The following is a 13,758-nucleotide window of genomic DNA, read 5'->3' on the forward strand; positions in this document are numbered from 1 at the left end:
AGTCACGTCCTGCACCACAGGAGAGCCAACAGCCCTGCACCCTGCAGCCTCCTTTCACAGTCAATAGTCTTCCTCCCACACATCACCAAATTACACGCAACCCTCAGCTCCCTGACCTTTACCTGATGGCCTTTCTATCCAAGGGTGAGAGGAAAGGCTGTGGTTTGTGCTGTGAGGTGTGCAGAAAACCTCTACCCAAACCAAGTAGCAGCTGAGGAATGGGTGAAGAGCACTGACCACATCCCCCAGCAGGATTTGGGGTGCCTGGCAGCACAGAATGCTGACAGAACATGTCCCACTGGCCTTGCACTTTTCCTTCTTCTCATTCCTCTGGGGGAGGGCAAAGAGGTAAACCCCCTTTCCAGGATCTAAGGAGAACTCCACCCTTTTCCAGGAAATAAGGAGAACCATCCCTTTCCAGGAAATAAGGAGAACCTCCATTCCAGGATCCAAGTCAGAGACTTAAAGACTCTGATTTAGGGAGATCTGCAGTGTGTCCCTTGCTGACCTGGGCTCTGTGCCCGCAGGACAAAAGCTCTCCCAGGCTGCTGTTTGTTTTTTGTGCAACATCCCTCTAAGCACACTTCCCAGTGTTGATACTGTTCCCTTAACTGATACTGTTAGTAGATACTTAGCATAGTACCTCTCAGCACAATGGCACAGTCAATCGGAGGGAGGATCAGCACTTCCCACTGGGGACACAAGTCACACTCCCCACCCCGAGATTAAGGCACACTCAATATTTATGGAGCTGGCACGCCTAGAGGCCCCATCAGGATTAAGGTCCACTGTACCTGGTGCTCTCCGGCCCTGATAAACAGCAGTCCCTGCCCCAAAAGAATGGAGCCCAGCTCCAGCTGTCCCATGGCCCCAGGGTGAGCCTGTGCTTGGGCTGCCCTGCCCAGTGCTTTCATCAGCCTGCTCCTTGGAAGGAGCAGAGATATCACTGGTGCTAAAGGGTGGAGGCTTGGCTTTAATCACAGAGCTGAGTTTGGGTTGGAAGGACCTTAAAGCTCATCTTGTTCCAGGTGGGGATCAGGTTCTTCTCCCAGATGACAAGTGACAGGACAAGAGGGAACAGCTTCAGGTTGCAATAGGAGGGTTAGATTGGAGATTAGGGAACATTTCTTCACAGAAAGTTTGGCACATGCTGCCCAGAGTCACCATCCCTGGAAGTGTGCAAAAATCATCTGGATGTGGCACTTGGGGACACAGTTTAGTGGCAGTGCTTGGTTGGACTAGATGGTCTTAGAGCTCCTTTGCAACTTTAATTAGTCCATGATTCTATGATTCCAAGTCCAATACCTGCTGCTGCTGCTTGTGCCTCTCTGCTGCTCCCATGAGCTGCTGACTCAGGTGCCCATTCCTGTGCGTGATCATGCCACAACCAGTGACGGGTGCTCGGGTGTACAGCGTGTTCCTGGGACTGCATTAGCCTCCAGGGATCTGCTCATGAGATGAATTTAGGTCTCTGATAACCTGCTCATCTTCTGCTGCCTCACACACTGTGTGCACTGCCCATGGCACACAAACCACAGAATATCCTGAGCTGGAAGGGACCCATAAGGATCATCAGTCCAACTACTGCCCTGCCCAGGACACCCCAACAATCCGTCATGTGTCTGAAAGCATTGGCCAAACACTCCTTGAGGTCTGTCAGGCTTGAGGCCATGACCACTGCCCTGGGGAGCTGTTCCAGGTCCCTTTCCCTGTAGAGTGATGCCACACATGCTGCTGCTCAGCATTCCCATGTGTGTCGCTGCTCCCCATGAATGTCAAAGGTCCTGGAGCTGCCACACTGGTTATTTTAGGGATGGCAATGACTTACATGTAGCTATTGCCTTTCATAACTCTTAAAATAGAAGGTTAAAAAGTGCTTCACGTAATCCTTCCCACGTAACACCTTCCTGGCTGAGGAGAACAGACCAACCACAGCAGCCACAGGACCTGAGTGTTTCACAACCAACCCAGGTCCAGAGTGAAGTGCAATACAAATTGCTTATACAGAGCATTTTCCCTTCACAGACTGCACAAAAAGTGCATTGAGTCATAAAATCACAGGATCATTATGGTTGGAAAAGACCTCCAAGATCGTTGAGTCCAACCTGTGACCCATGACCACCTTGTCAGATAGAGCAGAGCACTGAGTGCCACATCCAGTCATTCCTTGAACACCTCCAGGGATGGTAAAATGAATGAATTGACAGAATGATTCCCATTTCACAGGAGGACAGAGGTGGGTTGCTCAGACAGGGGCAGAGCTGGAAGACAATCTGGAGCTCTGGATCATAGAATCCCAGCATGGTTTGGATTGGGAGGACCTTAAAGCTCATCCAGTCCCACTCCTGCCATGGGCACGGACGTCTTCCACTAGTCCAGGCTGCTCCAAGCCCCATTCAACCTGGCCTGGAACACTTCCAGGGATCTCTCCCTTGATTTCACTCTACTTGATTGCAGCTTTGCTGCCTTGTAAGAAATCTATGATCAATGAAGGATAATCCTGTCAGGGTGTTAAATACAATCAGACATACAGGACTGATCACTTGTATTCAAACACTTAAATCTCCCTGTGGAACAAATTCTGCCAGCTCTTTATGGGGATCAGAAAACAGTTCCTTTGCTGATTTCCTGAGAACCAGGATTTCCCAGCTGTGTGTGTCACCAGTGAACCAGAGGCAAATCCAGTCCCCCATTCCCAGCTGAGCCTCCTGTGCTCCATGGCACCAGGAGTGTCTCAGAACAGCAGCACAGCTGATCTGCCACGTCACTGCTGCACAGGGACATGGAAATACAGACAGATTTATGAGGGAAGGCCCAGTTCTGGCACCAGCCATGAGTTTCCTGGCTGCCTGCTAATACCAAAGTGCAGATCCTCTATTTCATGTCAGCCAAGGGAAATCCCAGCAATTCCTGCCACAGCATTGAAACTCAGGGCTCTAAAAATAGCATCAACAGAGCTGGGCTGGAAACAGCAATAAAAATGAGAAAGAAAACCTTGTCCTTTTGTTTGCCTGTTTGTTTTGAAAGTAAAACTGCCAATTCCAACTCCAAGAGCTTATTTCGAGCCAACAGGGCCCAAAAGGTGAGATGGACTACCGAAATTACCACGTGTGTCATGTGGGATGGCTGTGGGAGCCTCTTCTCCCTCCTCGGCATGGTTCTGCTGTGGTCCCATCCTTGGGAAAAGGTTAGGTGGATGAGGTACATGAAGCTCTTTTTCACAGATGTGGGAAATGAGGACAAGCAGGGAGAGGACTGATGAGCCAGACAGTCTGAGGTTATAGAAGACACCCCCAGGACCCTTCTGCACTAATTTTTCTCACAGATCTCCCTGTCCTCTCACACCGAGTTTCCTCCAGAGGTCAAGCTCTTCCCTTCCTCTCTGCCCAGATGGTTGTGGAGGCTTCCCTGTCTCCCATCCCTCCAGGCATCCCAGTGCTCAGCCCTGCAGCAGCCCACACACTGATCAGAGTGATACCGTTCCACCATGAAGGGACATTTCCCTATTTAAATCTCTATTTAAATTCTCTATTTAAATCTTATATTTGCCTAAAATTCCCCAAACCTGCCTCTCTAAAACGGAGGGCAATATCCCAACCTCCAACCTCACGGTTTCATAATTCCTGTTCCACTGCATTCATTCTTCCTGTGATGCTGATAATCAATCCACATTGATAGACTTTGAATTCAGACATTTCACGGTTTGAGTTGCACGTTCATAGTCTATTCCAATACAACCCAAGTCCCTTGTGCGCTCCAGGGCAAGACAGGAATGAGGAACAGCTTCACTGCTGCACTTGCCTCCTCATGCAGTTCCATTCCCTCAAACCCAAGGGGAGAAGAGGAAACAGGGAAGAATCTTTCCTTCCTGAGGGCCCTTCAAATACCACTGGGAAACCACACATGAAAACACATCTGACATTATCCCACCATAACGTGGGAAAAGCCAAGCATCCCTCAGCTAGGGAAGTGATGTCAGGGGCTGTAGATTTCTCAGAGCTATCTTCAATACACGACATCCACAAAAATTGGCTGGAGGATGGTTGGGACACACTGTGTTATCCCAGAAGATGAGCAACCCTTGCAGCACTGCTGTCCCAAGGAGATCCTGTGGGTGTTCTCCTGTGCGTGACTCCTCCTGCAAACTCCTCTCTGGCAGGTCGGGAAAGTAAAGCTTGTGAGAATTGCTGGTGGATTTCCCTTGGAAACAGAGTTTCTCAGGGAATTATGCTGAGGGGAAGAGGTCAGGGGGATATTTATACAGCTGGCTGGTCAGATTGTCTTGGTATGGATTTTCCAGAGCTCTGGTTACACATGGGCCTACCAATCCATTCCCAAATCCAACTTATTAAAGTCCATTCACTGAGTACTTTGGCATGGAAATACCAGGATTGCTTTGCCATATTTTTTAACATTCTTGTTAATCCATAAAATTTAGCAACTCAGAATGAAAACCACAGGAAGGAAGAGCTAATGAGGTCCTCCTGTAAGGGTCTGTTCTAGTGTGTTTGTACAACTGCCATTAAAGTTAATTGGCCTTATGGAGGCTCAGAAAAAGGAAAAGGGGCTGAGAAGAGAGAAAAATATACTTATTTGTCCAGACAGGTCACAACCCCCTGTTCCTAGGGGTGCTGACAGCCTCACTCAGCACAATAGCTATAGCTATTTTGGCTTTATCTCCCCTCAAACCTTGAGATACACTGCAGATTGCTAAGAAATTCAGTCACATTATTTATGTGACAACAGCACATGAAGAGAACAAAAGCCAAAGCTACTCCTAGTGTATAGTATAGAGGAATGCTAAATTTTTAGCATATATTTGAGTTGTAAATAAGATTTAAATTCAGAGCAACCTGGGCTAGCAGAAGGTGTCCCTGCCCATGGCAGGGGATGGGATGAGATGAGCTTTAAGGTCCTTCCAAGACAAAGCAGTATGGGATTCTATGATTCTCACTCAGACCTACACAGCTGATGAAAAGAACAAATCTCAGGTGATGAAGATGCTGGAGGATATTGGGTACCCAAAATGTCCAGCTCCAGTCTGGCTGCTCCAGGGTGGAGGAGGGAATGCAGTGTCAGGAGGGATCAGGCAGTCTCAGCACGGCCATGGCACTCCCCCTGCTCCCCCACAGCCCCGAGCTGCCAGCACAGCTAATCTCAGCAACCTGCTGCTGCTGCCCAGCTAATCCTGCCCCATGCTCACACCTCCAGTGCTCTGCCCTCGCCTGGACTCTGAGCCTCTTAGGGCAAAGATGATCTACTCAGTGCCTCCAGTTGCAGCTACAGTGCTGCTGGGATGTGGCTGGAGCCAAACCAAGCCCTAGGCTGAAATGTGTTCCTGTGACTATTCAAATCAAGCATTTCCATAACCACAGCCAACAACTGCAAACAGTTTGGGAAGTGACAAAGGAAGTCTTTCTTGGGTGAGTTTCATGAGAAGGAAGGCAAAAAGGTGGATGAGAGGTTTAGTTTCAGGTCACATGGAGAAGGTAACTTTCCTTAGCTGATGTTCGCCTTGATGGGAATTATAAATTATAATTACTTAGAATATGGTGTGATTGTTGGGGTGTCCTGTGCAGGGTCAGGTGTTTGACTCAATGATCCTCGTGGGTTACTTCCAACTCAGGATATTCCATGGTTCTATGAAACCTGTACTCACTTCACACACCAAACCAGAGCCATCCAAAGCCTTTTACATGAAACCCACAACAAAATTTCATCCTTGAGTAAGGCACATTTTAAATAAATCAGTTTGGGGGGGGTTTCTTGGTTATTATTGTAACTACACAGCAATGAGCAGCAATTCCCTATAACTAATGAATTATATCCTTCTCTCTACAGCTCCCACCAAAGGATGTGAGCAGTGGACATGGCACTGGGCTACCACACATCACCCTCATAAAGGAAATCCTTCAAACTCACTATCACTAAGAGGTCAAGTAGTCTGGAGGTGCCTGCCCAGCCCAGAGAGGCTCAGGGAGTGCTGGCCATGCTGTGCCTGCCTCACTCCCTCCCTTGCCATTGCATCACTCCCTCTCCCCAAGCAGAATATGCTTTTTTCCACACGGGCCCAGATGGGACATTAAGCTGAATAATGGGTTTGTGTTTCCGGAGCACAGCTCTCCAGCAAAGGGCTGGGTATTCTAGAGGGAGTTAGGGCAATGACAGGGGGAGGGACAGACCAAAGGCTCCTCTCACCCCTGTGAGGAGGGTGCCAGGCACACATACACACACGTCTGTGTTCTTGGGTGTTTTCCAGCTGCTTTTTGGGGAATGCTAGACAGGAAATTGATGCCAGAGGGCAAATATTCATCCTTCCTGACTTCCCTCCCAAAGCAAGCCCAGATTTGCCCTGGCTAGACTTGCTTCCTGCGGAGCACCGTGGCCTCCCCAGCAGCATTCACAGCACAAATGACTACAATGTGTGTGAGTGTGGAAAGCCAAACAAACAGCAGCCTGCCAGATGTTTGCAGCACAGACCCAGAGAGCACAGAGCTCACGGGAGCAGCTGATGCTCATGCTGCACAGCCAGGCCAGGCTGGAACAGCTGCCAAGTCCCTCGACCCAATCCCACCTTGCCTATTAATCTCTATCACAGTGCCACGTCCACTAATTTTTTGAACACTTCCAGGGGTGGTGGATGCTCTTGATCAGGAAAAAGAAGCTTGGATGCTGCTACAAACCAGGTAGATGTATTTCTGCCTGTTTCCTCTTTGCATCCTGGCAATGTCCATTGGAGATGATGAGGATTTCAGTCATTAGAGGCATCAGCGTATCAGAGCTGCAACTGTTCTACTTGGTGCCTCTCCACACTCCCTGCCCCTCACCTGGGACACCTGGAGAAGCTCAGGCTGAGCTTTGCTCTCCAGGGCTCTGCCAGAGAGCTCAGCCTTGGCCTCTGCTGGTACCTCATTCCTGTTCTCCAGGGTTTGCACTCAGCCTGGCTGTCACCCTGCCTGAGGCTCTCTCCCAGCCCCTGCTCTGGGCAGCCTGTCCAGTGCAGAGTTAATGGGTGAGAACAACCTCCTGCAGCATTTGTACATTCAGTCCTGCTCGCTGCAGCTGTTACCACAGCGTTATCAGTGACAAATTGTTCATTAAGAGCTCTTGCAGCTTTTGATACAGCTCCTTGGGAGAGCTCTCAGCAGAGCACACAGGCAGCAGGGAGAGCTGATGCCTGGCTGTGAGACGGGAAGGAGAAGGGAAACAGCCCAACACCAGCTCTGCCTGGGAGGCTCAGCCTGGGTGATGAAGAGGAGTGAGGCAGCTCTGTCTGTACCACGAGGATTCAGCAAGAGCCTGTTTGGTTTGCAGCTCGTTGAGCAACAGGCAGCGCACGGGGAGTCACGGGCAGGACCCTGAGTATCAGGAGGAACAATCTGAACAGCTCACACTGTCGAGTTCTGGTGTTGCAACAACCCCTCGAGCAGGACTAGACACAGCTGGGAGGGCAGAGGAGCTCTGGGGGTGTTGGGTGAGCCTGGAGCTTCAGCAGCTGCTCACCAGAGGTTTGGGGACACCTTTCTCCTCAAGGTTGCTCCACTCAAGCTGGGCCCAGCAGTTAAAGCAGAATCAGCAGCAGGTCCATAATTGTGCTGGGTTGTAGCAAATACATGCCTGGATGCAGCCAGCAAGGTTTAGTCTCCCTTCAGCATAAATATTTAGCACCAGCTCAAGTGAAAGGGTTGAGCTTCTGTTCCCCATGACCAGGGGAGGCAAACAGGAGCACTGAGGAGCATTTTGGTGCTTCTACTTTCAGCTAAAACTGTTGCTAGTTCTCTGTTCTTCATTCTCCCTTGGTCTGCTCAAACAAGTGTCTCCCCACACTGATCTCAGCAGATGCCCCAAGACTCTGGGTTGGGGCAGCCACCACTGCCATATCCCACACCTCCTCACCAGCAGCATGGGCAGGGGGACACTGACTCCTTTGTTGGGGTGTGCTCATCAATTCAGCCTTGTCTGAGGGCAAGTGAAACCAAGAGATGTTAGAAGAAGGGAAGTGGGAGCAGTTAGAGGTTTGTAGGGCTGGATGTGCAAAGGGAAATGCAGGTTATTCTCTCCACATGCACACTGAGGTGTGCAGGGGTCACCCAACACACAGCAGCACAACGCTGGTGCAGATGGCATTGACATCAAGTCACTGTGGTGACTGAGAGCTCCCACCACCTGTATTCCAGGCCTAGATTCATCCCCTCCCAAACCCAAGCACATCAATTCTGGGTGAGTCCAGTTTCCCACCCCCAGCAGGACATCAGCCTCCTGCTCAGCTCAGCTGAGGGCAGGGAGGGGTCAGGGCTGTGTTCCCCAGGGAGGAGCTGCTGCCATCCATCCATCCAGCACTGTGCCCGGGCAGGAGATAACAGGGAACAACTGGTTCCCAGAAGCACAAACAGTTACTCATGGCTTATGAAACTGCCTGTCTTGGGACGTCTTTTCCCGTCCATCAATTATTTGGGTGCTGACAGAGGGCCTGGCAGTGCTGCTCATTAGCACCTGCCCTGTGCAGCACCCACTGTCCCAGCACACACCTCCCGCACGCTCCACACAGCTCAGCAGAAATACCCCCTGGCCATGGAGCGAGTCATCTCCAGTACTCTGAAGAAGATTTCACAACTCAGGCAGTAAATGGAACCTCCCACCCCCAACAGCTTGTTCCCAATACAGCCTTGTGTGAGAGCAGGGTGATGGGAAGAATTCCCCTTCTCCCTCTGGAGCACCTCCAGCACCGAGGGCAGAGTCAGCCGAGCGCAACCAGGGAAGGTGAAGTGGAGTTCACTGCATGGCTCCCTGCCTGTTTGGCTGGCTCAGCATTTCAGGGCTTGTGCTAAAGCTCTGAGGTGATGAAAATTGAGCAGCAGTGTTTGGTAGATGCAGATGGTCACTGTTGTGAGAGCACAGTGCCAGTGGTGCTGCTTTTCAGCTGTGGTGAGTGTTGGGTGCCTTGGCATAGAATCACAGAATGGTTTGGGTTAAAAGGGACCTTAGAGATCACCTCATCCCACTCCCTACTATGGGCAGGGACACCTTCCACTAGCCCAGGTTGCTCCAAGACCCATCCAACCTGCACAATCCGTGCCAGTGCCTCACCACCCTCACAGGGAACAATTCCTTCTCAACATCCCACCTATCCCTGCCCTCGGGCAGTGGGAAGCCATTCCCTGTGTTCTGTCTCTCCAGGCCCTTGTCCAAAGTCCCTCTCCAGCTCTCTTGGAGCCCCTTTTAGGCACTGGAAGGGGCTCTAAGGTCTCCCTGGAGTCCTTCTCTTCTCCAGGCTGAACACCCTCAGCTCTCCCAGCCTGCATCCATAGCAGAGCATCTCCGTGGCCTCTTCCAGACTCATTCCAACAGCTCCACATCCTTCCTGACTAACTGATGATGAACTGGCCAGCAAGCTGGACCAGGACACACAGTGTGCTTTGAATGCAACCCAATATTCCTCATTTACCTGCTATGCTGCTTGCAGTGATGAATTATTTTTGTGTGTTACAAAGGCCTCCAGAATGTGGAACAATGTGGACACAAAAACATTTGTGTGGGTTTATTGAACAGTTCTAAATTCTGCTTCCCAGGCTTAATGCTCTGGAAAATGGGCAGGAAGGAGACAGAAAACACCTGGAAGGTCTCAGTCAGCAGGAGACTTCCGAGGTCAGCAGATCCCACCCGAGATTATCTGGGAGAGTTGTCAGTTGATGCATCCGAGTGAAAGCCAAAGCCCTTTGCCCTGACTGTGCAAACACTGAGTTCATGGGAAACAAACAGGAATTTGATTCCATAGTGGTATTTACTACAGAATTTCCTTGCCCTGTTCTTCCTGTGACCTGCACCACAGGTGTTGGGGGATGGACGGCAATAAACACCTTCTGTCCTAGTGGGCAGCAGTGTGAACAGGCCAGACTGGCCAGGGCTTGGAGAAACCTGATCCAGTGGATAACAGAGGTGGAAATGGTCATGAACTTTCCCACCATCAGTGGGGATGGACTGAGAGAGACATTCTCCAGGCTGGTCCATGACCTGGTCTCGGAGCCAGGCAGCAGGTCCATCCTCTGTCTGCATGGACAGCAAAGGGTCATAGAATGGTTTGAGTTGGAAGGACCTTAAAGCTCAACCAGTTTCACCCCCTGCCATGGGTAGGGACACCTTCCACTAGCCTAGGTTGCTCCAAGCCCCATCCAACCTGTTCTGGAACAGTTCCAGGGATGGAGCAGCCACAGCTCCTCTGGGCATCTAACTGGATCATCTGCACCAACCTAATCCTGTGTTTCACCACGAGCCCATCCCAGAGCAGCTGCAGGTTTTGGTTGGACAACTGATTTCTCTTCCATGTGCAGCTGGAGAGAGCTCTGAGTGGCTCTGGGGAGGCTGGGTGAGCAGCCATGGGCTGGGCAGCTGCACAGGCTTGTACAAAGCCTGACAGACACAACAAACCCAAGTGTGGATCAAGGCATGGGAATGTGTTCCTGGTGGAAGGAGAGAAAGGCAGAGGATGATTTATAACAGCCTAATTACACTGGAAACAACTTGTACCCAGCTGGTTGGAGAAAAGGGAGCCTGGAGAAAATCGAGGCGAGAACAACCCTTAGGTCAACCTGACATTTGCTGTCAGGTCTAAGGGAAAATATTCTCATCAAAACAGACTTTGGAGCCCTAAGAGCAAAGAAACATTACTGGAGAGGATGTGTTGGGTTGATGTTAGGAGGGTGATGACACAGTGGGGCTGGAGGGAGCCCAGGGGCAGCCAGAGATGCTCCCTGGTCTGTCACCCAATTCTCACTACTGTGCAAGACTTCAAGTTTCCACATAAAATAACATAAACAAAAAGATCTCAAGGCCCAAGTAGTGCACACTGCAGGGTTGGGATGGGAAGAGGCTCATGGTGTGCTGTGCTGAAGCTCATGACTCAGCCTGGGTGTCAGCAGCCCATCACAAAGCCCCAGCAGTGCTGAATTCTCCTCCAGGACGGAATTCTAGGCCTGCCCATACCCACCCTGCTGTGACACTGAGGGCAAAGTGTTCCTCTGGCCTCATCTCACTCTGCCTCTCCCAGCAGAGTTGATAGGAAAGAGGGTTTTTTCCCAGGGCTGAGAAAAACAAGGCTTTAAGGAGTTATGGGAGAGCTGAAGAACTCCTCTGTAAGTCCCTGGGAGAGCCACCCAGCACAGGCTCTTGCATCCTCCTGCCAGAAACATCTCACTACATCAATTTATGGGCTCACTTATCACCACCAGCACTTCTACACCCTCTGCTCCAAGTCTAGAAATTGTGTACACTGATTTCAGCCTGTGGACAGCAGGAGCTGGGACACATCATCACAGGGCAGCACAATCCTGGATTGAAGGGGGTTTTACCCTTCAGTGAGGACACTGCAGGTGGAGCAGGTTGCCCAGCAGCTGGGCATCTTCCATCATCACAGGTTTTCCTGCACAGGCTTGATGCAGCCCTGGACTACCTGATCTGACCTCAGAGCTGACCCTGCATTGAACAGGAGGTTGGTTTAAACACCTCCCAAGGTTCCTTCCCACTTGCAGGACACCTCATAAGGAACCTTCCCATCACCATCACCCACTGCCTCCACCTTTCTTCAAGCTGCTTCCCCAAACACCTCCCACAGAGCTGTCCCAGAGGTGTGAGCTCTGCCCAGCAGCCCTCAAGCACCTGGAAGGAGAGGATGGGGAGCAACTTCTGCTCCAAGATTATTCTTCCTGGAAGAAATCCAGAAGCTTGGTAGCCCCAAACATCAGTTGTACAAGACACAGGGCAAAGCAGACACATAGCTGGGGTCCCTGCCAGGGTGTGCCACAGTCCAACCAGGCTTAGGTCCTGCAAGGAGGGTCGTTGTTCTGGTAAGGTGTTTGTACACACATGGGAAGGGTGGATGGTGTGGCTGTTCCCACGTGACCTCTCAGGCAGCTGGCACTGAAACCTCTCCTCCAGGAGCAGCTCCTGTCCTTCTGCCCAGCTCCCCAGTCAGCACATGCTCAAGCTGTTCCTTCCCCTTGGCCACAGAGATGCCTTTATCCTGCTGTCAGGAACAGGCTGTTTCATGACAAACCCACGCTGTGCCCAGGCACCACCAGGGACAGAGGCAGAGGTGACCTCACCCTCGACTGCCACCCATGGCAGAGCCCAAAGTGCTGCCGCCTGACCTGACAGGCTACCAGTTATTGGAGCCCCTCAGGACACACATCACACCCCACAGTGGCTTCCCACAGGTCCGGAAATGCCACATAGAGCTTGGCCAGCCCAGCAGGTCCCTCTCACCACACATCAGCACCACTGCTGCCCCCACACTGGCCACCAGTTCCCTGATGGGCTTTTCACAACACATGACCTTGCCCAAAGTGTGTGTCACCACCTGCAATCTGGGTAATGACACAGCGAGATCCTTATCACAAGTGCTGCTTTGTCACCTGGTTTCATCGTCGAATTCTTCACCAGTGACACCACCAAAACCAGGGTAAGGTGACAGACAATAGGACTTATGCATTCCATGACAAACCCCCAGCCCTGGGGTCACAGGGACAACCCCTGCCCCAGAAACCTCAGGTGTGGGTACAGGTAAAGCCAAGGTCAAGAACACACAGCAAGAAGAAACATGAGGAGTAGGAAACCTGGAGATAGTCGTCTCCACAGCCCCACTGGGAGGAGGTCGCTGTGGTTTTAATGGGCATAAACAGAGGGAGAAGGGGAGTAGCCCCACCAAGCAACAGGAAAATCCCCTTGGGATCAGGCCTGTTCTCTCTAGATGTTCCATTTAGGAGCAGGATTAGGAACAGAGTTTCTCAGTGCTCTGCTGAGGTGCACCTTGAGCAGTGCCACGGACAGAGCTGCACTAACGCACACAGGAGGCAATTAGCAGCCACGGGGGTGATTAGGGGCACACTCTGTCCCTGCCAGGCTCTGCCCCAACACCCATGTGGCTCCAGCAGTCCTGCCTGGGGAGGTGAGAGGCAGGAGTGATCCTGCATGAGCCCCAGAGTGCTGTGGATGGACATTGGAGTGTGATCAGTGCTTGCCAGGCATTGGCAGCACACAGTGACACAGCTGTGGCCCAGCTGTGCTGAATTCCAGTTGTGTATCCCTGTGACTATGTGTTCCCCATGACCAGCTGCAATCCCAACACTAGCAGCAGCACAAGCCACAGGGACAGGCTAACATGGGCACAAAAGGGGACATGAAGCCCATGCCCAAGACCAAGGCACAACACACCACATGCTGAGGAGTTGCTGATTTCATAAGCCTTTGTGGGCTGGTTCATACCCATGGAGCAGGTTGGTATGGAAACCCCATAAATATTTTCAATACATTGCCAGTGATGTGTCACAGAGCCCATTATCCCCAGCCCCATAGCCCCAGGGCAGGCTGGAAAGGGGAAGGTTCAGGCAGACCAGTCCAGGAGCACTGGTGGGCAGCAGACACATGGCTGTGGAGCACCCCACCCACCAGCTGTGTGGAGAAGGACCCAGAGAACCAAAACCTCAGTACAACATCCAAGGGAAAAGCACAACTGACTTCCCTAGTGATAGGAAGTGGGAGGGAAGACACATTCCCAGCTCTCAGCAGCTGTCCCACCTCCCACTCCCATCCTGTTTGTCCCAGTCCCAAACTGGCCACAAGACTTGAGTGGGGGAACTGCTCAACACATAAAAGCCATAAACTCATAAATCCTTACTCAAAGTCTTTCTCTTTAGTACATCCTAAATCTCCATTCTGAACTAATAGCAGATTCCAGGACAGAGACACCTCTAAAATACACACATA

The sequence above is a fragment of the Acanthisitta chloris genome, unplaced genomic scaffold (assembly GCF_000695815.1).
Source record: "Acanthisitta chloris isolate BGI_N310 unplaced genomic scaffold, ASM69581v1 scaffold11778, whole genome shotgun sequence".
Taxonomy (NCBI): Eukaryota; Metazoa; Chordata; class Aves; order Passeriformes; family Acanthisittidae; genus Acanthisitta; species Acanthisitta chloris.